The sequence below is a fragment of the Dermacentor variabilis genome, chromosome 1 (genome assembly GCF_050947875.1).
Source record: "Dermacentor variabilis isolate Ectoservices chromosome 1, ASM5094787v1, whole genome shotgun sequence".
In the NCBI taxonomy this organism is placed as follows: Eukaryota; Metazoa; Arthropoda; class Arachnida; order Ixodida; family Ixodidae; genus Dermacentor; species Dermacentor variabilis.
In genome coordinates, this window is record NC_134568.1 from 232,149,618 (window position 1) to 232,157,489 (window position 7,872).

Below are 7,872 nucleotides of genomic sequence, written 5' to 3' on the forward strand. Positions count from 1 at the left end.
GTTGACGCAAGAAGAGGTGCACGAACCCCCAGACCGCCATCGATTACACGCCGGAAGAGATTATCTCGCCTGCATCACTCCCAGCTCGATGCCCACACGAATACCGCGAACACGCGGCGCAGTTTCTGCACATTAATCCGTGAGCACTGTAGGACCTGCATTACGTACCAGATCTTTGTCACGAGAAACATGTTGCACGCTGTAGCTCTTGCGAACATTGACAAGTGACCGGCGTTCCATGAGTCGGCTTTTTCTTTTACATCTTTTGTTCTCTCCTTCCAGTATTCGCTACTGTCCTTGTAGGCATCAAGGGGTGCGCCAACGTACTTAACTGGCGTCGTGACTCAGTTTACGTTCGAAAAGTGGTCTGGTGTAGACGCCCATCTTCCATGCCAAAGCCCCAAACATTTCTGCCAGTTAACGTAGCTGTTAATGACGTCACCAAATTTTTTGACGATATTAACAGTATTCAATACTCTTTGTTTGTCTTTACAGCACACAGCCACATCGCCAGCATATGCCAGCAGCTTAACTTCTGCTGATTGAAGACAAGACCCCTTAATACATTCATTTTTGATGATGGCCTGACATAGCGTTTCTATGTAGACACAAAACAGGAGTGGACTGAGTGGACAACCCTGGCGAACGGAGCGCTTCACGTTAATGGGGGCCCCCAAAGTCTGATTAATTATAAGTCTGGTATAGCAGCTCCAGTACGCCATGGTCACCCCATCAGTGATTATGTGGCCAAAATTAACGTGTTCAAGGATGGTGAGCAATATGCCATGAGAAACACAATCAAACGCCTTCTCCAAGTCCAGCTGGAGGATGGCTACTGCATCGCACATGGCGTCACAACACTCCAGCACACTTCATCTTATGAATGTTAGTGAAAATGGTTCTTCCACGAATACCACACGTCGGGTGTGGGCCGACTACTTCCTGAACTGGACCCGTCGTGCCAACACCTTCATCAATAATTTGTAGTCGCAGTTAATAAGCGCTATGGGTCTGTAGGAGGAAAGTTGCTTGAGCTTTTCGGTCTCTTCTGTTTTCGGTATTAGTACTGTATGGGACTGGCCAAAGGATGGTGGAAGTATTTTCAGTTCGTATGCTTCATTGAAAACGGCGGTTAAGATATGAGCTAGGTGGCCTTTAAACGATTTGTACCAAGCAGCACAAGTACCATCTGGACCTGGCGACCTGCCAGGATTCAGGTCTTCGATGGCTTTCATCACCTCACGTTCCCTTAATGGTCGTTCTAAGGTTTCTTTAACCTCACTCGACAGCTGTGGGATTCGTTGCGAAAATAATTTCTTGAAATCGTGCATGTTGACAGGCCTGAATGCAAAAAGTTTTTTGTAATGCCCAAAGAAAGCACGTCCTATATTATTGTTATCCGTTAATACCGCCCCTTCATATTCGATATCCTCAATCTGCTTACGTCTCGAGTGCTTTCTTTCTAGCCCCAGTGCTCTTTTCGTTGGCGTTTCCCCGCATGATAGCCTTTCCGCTCTCGCGCGCACTAGCCCACCTCGGAAGCGCTCTTCGTCGAACACCTCGAGCTTCTTCTTAACGGCGTGCATATCTTGTTGATAGGCGCCAGGTTGCATGCATTCAAGCTTCGCAAATTTTTCCAGCAATCTTCTTAAATCCTTTTCTGTGGCCTTTTGTTCATATCGCAGTACGCTACTTCTTTCGATTGCCTTCAATTTAATGCTTTGCTTCAGCAACTCCAATTCCTCAACAAATTTCTTGGAACTGTCTGTTCTAAAAGAATTCAGAGCAGTCACTACCTTTTCGCTAAAAGTTTCATCCCGTACCAGCTCTGCCTTCAATTTCCATAGTTCCCAGACAAACTTTTTTCGTTCTTTCTTGCTGCCCACCGTGCATTTTACCAGGCAGTGGTCAGAATATGATATGGCCGTAACTGTATAGCACTGGCATTTTTCAACTAAATCATGTGAAAGGTAGATACGGTCTAAGCGTGCGAGACTTGTGCCCTAAAAGTGAGTGCACCTTACGTCCCCGTGAGCGCGAAAACACTCAGCGATATCTTCTAATTCGAACTCATGTGTAATCTGCGCCAGGATATCACTACTTTTGTCACAAACCACGCGACGGGCATACCTATCCTCAGCGTTCAATATGCAGTTCAAGTCGCCTACACAGGCTATCATTTTTTGCACATGGAAATGATGCTTGAAACTCAAAAAGAAATTTGCCCTCTCTTGCACAGTATTAGGCGCATAAGTGCAAAACACGCGCCATTGGACATCACAATAGCTGAAGTCACAAAACACAAGTTGACCAGAAGTGCACGAGAAGTAACCATCTAAGACAAGACCAGGGAGCTTCCTCACGAACAGAACACACCCTGCCGAAGTCCACAATGCGTGGCTCACTACCGTATAGTAGTTATACGTGAACCTTTCCACCATGCTCCCGGTCTCCTCCTCGCCGTCTACCTTGGTTTCTTGCACGGCTAAAACGTCGAGGTCACGGTCCACTAGTAGTCTGTAAACCTAACACTTTCTTTTTGGCGGCCAGACCTCGAACATTTAGCGTGCTGAGGCTAAGCGACGGGTTGGTAGCCATTACTGATTCAAGCCGGAGGGGAGAAGGCCCGGAGCATGGTGCTCACTTAATGCCTAGCTGACTGCAAGACGCCTCCGTGGCCATCCGGTAGCCGTCGTCCGAGTTCGTCTTTGGTCGGCTTCGGGGTGAGCCTACCGTCAGCCTCCAGGTTCGGCTTAGGCTTGAGGGTGGAGCGCCTTCCGGGTAGCGTCTTAGCGGGCGGTGCATCAGATTCACCGCCGGCCTTTCCGTCGACTTTCTCCTCCTGCTGCAGGGACCTCTTGACCGGTGCCGAGACGCTTTCGACGCGGGCGCTAGCAGGGGTCGCGTTGTCGTTTTCCGCTGCCTCCATAGTATCAGTAACCGGCTAGCGGCTCTCATGCTCTTTCTGGGCGGACCTGACGGTGGTTAGTGTGGTTTCTGGCTTGTCGGGAGGAGGGACATTATTCGGTCCTGCTTCAGTCGGCATGGTCGTCCTGCTCATTTCTGCCGCCACGTTGCTGTTTCCAGCTCCCTTGGCCGCTTCTTCGGCCTAGGTCACATCCATCATGCGGTCTGATGTCAACGGTTCGCTCTCCGCCGACCCCGCGGCTACTGCGTATGAACGTACACAGTCCGCGTCGTTGTGTCTGAAAAGCCTGCACCGGGTGCTCCCTCCCCCCAACGGGGAACCTTGCATTCTCTACGAATGTGACCAGATCCCCGGCATCGCAGGCACTGCATGGGACGACCTGGGGCTACGACCAGCGCAAGCTCGCCGGTGACGCGGATCTGGTGGGGCAGGTCGTCAACTTTCATTCCAGCCTTCAGCTGCAGCAGCACTGCTCGGGTCGTCGAGCCCTTGTCGGAAACGCCATCCACTCGCCAGCGCTCCCGGGACACTTCCGTCACTTTGCCAAAAGAAGCCAGCGCAGTCTTTACGTCTTCATCATCCACACCATGAAGAAGCCAGTGGAGGCGAAGCTTCACCTGCTGTTCTTTAGGGTCGATGACCAGGCAGCGACGCCCCTTGACCTGAAGCTCCTTCAGTGCAGCCAGGTTTTGGGCCGCCTCGACTGTCTTCATCGTTGCCGCCCATATGTGATTGATTTGGTACGCTCCAAGGGCGACGACGCCAGAGACAATACCAAGAGCTTGAAGCGCGTCCCGAAAATCCACTACGCGAAACGGGCGAACACGAGTGTCACCGTGCAAAAATATTGTGTTTAACACGATGCGTCCTGTCGGTAGCCGAGGCAAAATAATCTGGAAATCTTTATCTTCCTCCGTCAAAAGCCTGCTGCCGTGATAACAGCCGCATATGCCACTCCATTGGAGCCCATGATTCCGCGATCCGTTTAGCTCGGGAGCCCGAAGCAGAATGTCACGCTACCACGGTTCCACTGCAGTATGACGATCGCGTGCGCCTTTCGCCGACGCGCTTACGTAAAGAAGCAAAACAATCTGGCAGCGGTGGGATTCGAACCCACGCCTCTGAAGAGACTGGTGCCTTAGAACGCTCGGCCACGCTACCACGGTTCCACTGCTGTATGACGATCGCGCGCGCCTTTTGCAGGCGCGTGCGTATAGAAGCAAAACGATCTGGCAGCCGTGGGATCCGAACCCACGCCTCCGAAGAGACTGGTGCCTTAAACCAGCGCCTTAGACCGTTCTGCCACGCTGCCACCGTTCCACTGCGGTATGACGATCGCGTGCGCCTTTCGCCGACGCGCGTGCGTAAAGAAGCAAAACAACCTGGCAGCGGTGGGATTCGAACCCACGCCTCCGAAGAGACTGGTGCCTTAAACCAGCGCCTTAGACCGCTCGGCCACGCTACCACGGCTCCACGGCTGTATGACGATCGCGTGCGCCTTTTGCCGACGCGCGTGCGTATAGAAGCAAAACGATCTGGCAGCGGTGGGATTCGAACCCACGCCTCCGAAGAGACTGGTGCCTTAAACCAGCGCCTTAGACCGTTCTGCCACGCTGCCACGGTTCCACTGCGGTATGACGATCGCGTGCGCCTTTCGCCGACGCGCGTGCGTAAAGAAGCAAAACAACCTGGCAGCGGTGGGATTCGAACCCACGCCTCCGAAGAGACTGGTGCCTTAAACCAGCGCCTTAGACCGCTCGGCCACGCTACCACGGCTCCACGGCTGTATGACGATCGCGTGCGCCTTTTGCCGACGCGCGTGAGTATAGAAGCAAAACGATCTGGCAGCGGTGGGATTCAAACACACGCCTCCGAAGAGACTGGTGCCTTAAACCAGCGCCTTAGACCGCTCGGCCACGCTACCTTTTCTTTTCATTTATTACCGGTTTTCAATATAACATGGCACATATGAATTTCACACTCATGACACAAATGCAAGCCTTTTGCAAGAGGAAAAGGAAAGCAAGAAACAAAAAAAGCGCAACGAAGCCGTCCATCCGCATAGGACAGACGTTGTCAAATTAAAATTCTTTCATGACTGTGAGGGGTTCGAGCCTCGACAGCCAATCCGGAACACACTTGCATTTTCTGCATTTCAATATATACTGACATACACTCTCTGAAATATATACGCGCTGGCCGAGCGTCGGCGTCACAATGGTACCCGGCCATGCGAGCTCGCCATATAGAGTGGAGGGCGTTCAACATAATAAAATCATACGGTACTCCGTCTTCATCTTTAATTGGCAGATACCTGATCCCTTGGGGTTCCACCGGTAACTCCTTTTTCAGCGTTCGCTTTAAAACGTCCCATAAGAAAACCGCCGCCCAGCAATGCAAGAAAACATGATCAATGGTCTCCGGATTCTGACAGATCAAGCAGTGGGATCCCCACGGAACAAGACAGCCTCGTTCTTCCACAAAAGTCTTCACAGAGAGCGTTCCTGTGTGGAGCTCAAAAAAAAGGTGTTAACCCCTGGTGGCACCTGTATTCGTTTCACCCGTTTAAGGACGTCTTTTCCTGGCCCTCCACTGCATATGGCTCTGTATAACGGCACTGGGAACACAATGTCGCACACATCTTTATACAGTGTTTTCCTTTTCACGTGACACAGATAATCGTTTGAAAAATGAACTGAAAGGAAACGCACACTGTTGGCCACTTCCTTAAAATAACCGCGCAGTGTTCCGGTCATGCTTGCCGTACTAACAACATATGCAGGCAGTGCGTCGCTCAACCTGAGCTGACATACGGTGCGCAAAAAAGGATCGCGCACATCGCGAAAAAACAAAAAGCGGTTGACAAGCTGTCGAACAAAAAGATGTGCCAAGCCAACACCCATGGATTCATGGATTCGCACCAACTAGCCCGCCAACGCATTGTGCTGAACTATAGCCGCGTATTTGATCATTTTGAATTATGGCCAAACACATAGTTTCTATGTAAATTCCAAACAAAAGAGGACTGAGGGGGCAGCCCTGACGCACAGAACGCATGACGTTAATGGGGGACCCCAATGATTTATTCACAATTAATCGTGTTGTGCAGTTCTGGTACGCCAACGCCACTCCCTCAGCGATGATGGAACCAATATTAACGTGATCCAAAATGGCAATCAAAATACCATGCGAGACACAATCAAAGGCTTTCTCGAGGTCGAGCTGAAGCACTGCGACTCCGCCCAAGGTGACGTCGCAGCACTCGAGCACGCACCGCATCGTGTGAATGTTCGAAAAAATCGACCTTCCTTTGATCCCACACGTTTGGTGATCTGAGACAATTTCCTTTATTACACTTTGAAGTCTGGCTGCCAAAACCTTCATAAAAATTTTATAATCTACATTGGTTAGAGATATCGGCCTGTAAGATGTCACTAGCCTAAGTTTCTCCACTTGACCACTCCTAGGGAGGAGTATGGTATGCGCTTTGCCAAAAGAAGGTGGAAAAGCTTTGTTCTCATACGCATCATTAAACAGCTGTGTTAGCAACGGTGACAGTTCCTTCTTGAAAGCTTTATATAAACAAGCGCCCAGGCCGTCACGTCCTGGTGATTTGCCTTGATTCAAATCATCAATTGCCTTTTCAACTTCGCTTTCTGTTATTTTCTCTTCTAATCGTTCTTTTGTGTCGTCACTCAATCGCGGCATGCGACCGAGGAAGACCTTTTTGAACTCGTCTACATTCGCTTCTTGAAACGCAAAAAGGGACTGGTAATACTCGAAAAACGCTTGGCCTATACTCTTACTGTCGTCGGCAATTGTGCCATTCCACAGAATCTTATCGACGTGATTCCTTCGACCTTGCGCTTTTTCAAGTCCAAGCGCCCTTTTAGTGGGCGTCTCTCCACCTACTAATGCATTTGCTCTTGCGCGCACAATCGCTCCTTGGTACCGTTCTTTGTCGAACTGTTCGATTTTTTCTTTAATGGTTCGCAAATCTTGTTTATACGGCCCTGGCTCTTCGCACTCAAGCGCTATCAGCTGCCTAAGTGTCTTTCGCAAGCCCCTTTCTTTCATTTCCTTCTCATACTTTAAAAAGCTCGATCTTTCACAGGCTTTCATTTTTACGTTTTGTATGAACCCTTCCCATTTCTCTGCTGTTGTTTGACTATTTTCCTCACGAACCTCCCTAACGGCCTCATGTACTGCCTCTACAAATGGTTGGTCTTTTAGTAGTAAGGCGTTCATTTTCCATAGGTCCAAATTAAAAGATTCACTCTTCCTCTCCGTGCCTATGTTACATTTCACCAAGCAGTGATCTGAGAACGATACTGGTGCCACAGAATAACTATGGCACTTTGGAATCATGTCTTGCGATATGTACATGCGGTCTAACCTCGCGTGACTAATATCTTGAAATCGCGTGTACAGTACTTCCCGCTCCCCCTCCAGACACTCGCAAACATCGTCCAGTTCATTTTCACTGATTAGTTTAGTCAACACACTGCTGCTTCTGTCACGAACACCGGCATTATTGGCTCTATCCCGAGCACTCAAAACACAATTAAAATCCCCCAACAAAATCATGCACTTATCAGTGCTAATATACTGAAAAAGGTTCGCAAAAAATGAAGCGCGTTCTTCCACAGCATTCGGTGCATATATGCACATGACTCTGAATTCCAATTCACGAAAAACAAAATCACAAAAAACAATCCTTCCGGTTTGACATGAAAATACATATTTAACAACAAGGTCAGGCAACTTCTTTACAAACAGAACACAACCGGCGGACGGCCCTACCGCCTGACTCACGACCGCATAATATCTAGTCGTGAAACGCCGCACCATGCTCCCGGTCTCCTCCTCTCCGTCAACCTTGGTCTCCTGGACGGCTAGTACATCTATGTCTTGGTCAGTGACCAACCGTAGGACCTGTCTTT

At 49.7% G+C, this 7,872-nt stretch overlaps 4 non-coding genes across 4 annotated transcripts; all 4 read right to left on the bottom strand.

The window, feature by feature from the left end:
* Positions 1–4,312: 4,312 nt before the first annotated feature.
* On the bottom strand, positions 4,313–4,394 carry TRNAL-AAG (transfer RNA leucine (anticodon AAG)). Its single transcript has one exon. It is a non-coding gene; the product is annotated as a tRNA-Leu (tRNA).
* A 71-nt stretch (positions 4,395–4,465) lies between these two features.
* Positions 4,466–4,547, bottom strand: TRNAL-AAG (transfer RNA leucine (anticodon AAG)). The gene has a single exon. It is a non-coding gene; the product is annotated as a tRNA-Leu (tRNA).
* A 71-nt stretch (positions 4,548–4,618) lies between these two features.
* TRNAL-AAG (transfer RNA leucine (anticodon AAG)) lies at positions 4,619–4,700 on the bottom strand. Its single transcript has one exon. It is a non-coding gene; the product is annotated as a tRNA-Leu (tRNA).
* A 71-nt stretch (positions 4,701–4,771) lies between these two features.
* On the bottom strand, positions 4,772–4,853 carry TRNAL-AAG (transfer RNA leucine (anticodon AAG)). The gene has a single exon. It is a non-coding gene; the product is annotated as a tRNA-Leu (tRNA).
* Between the last annotated feature and the right edge of the window lie 3,019 nt (positions 4,854–7,872).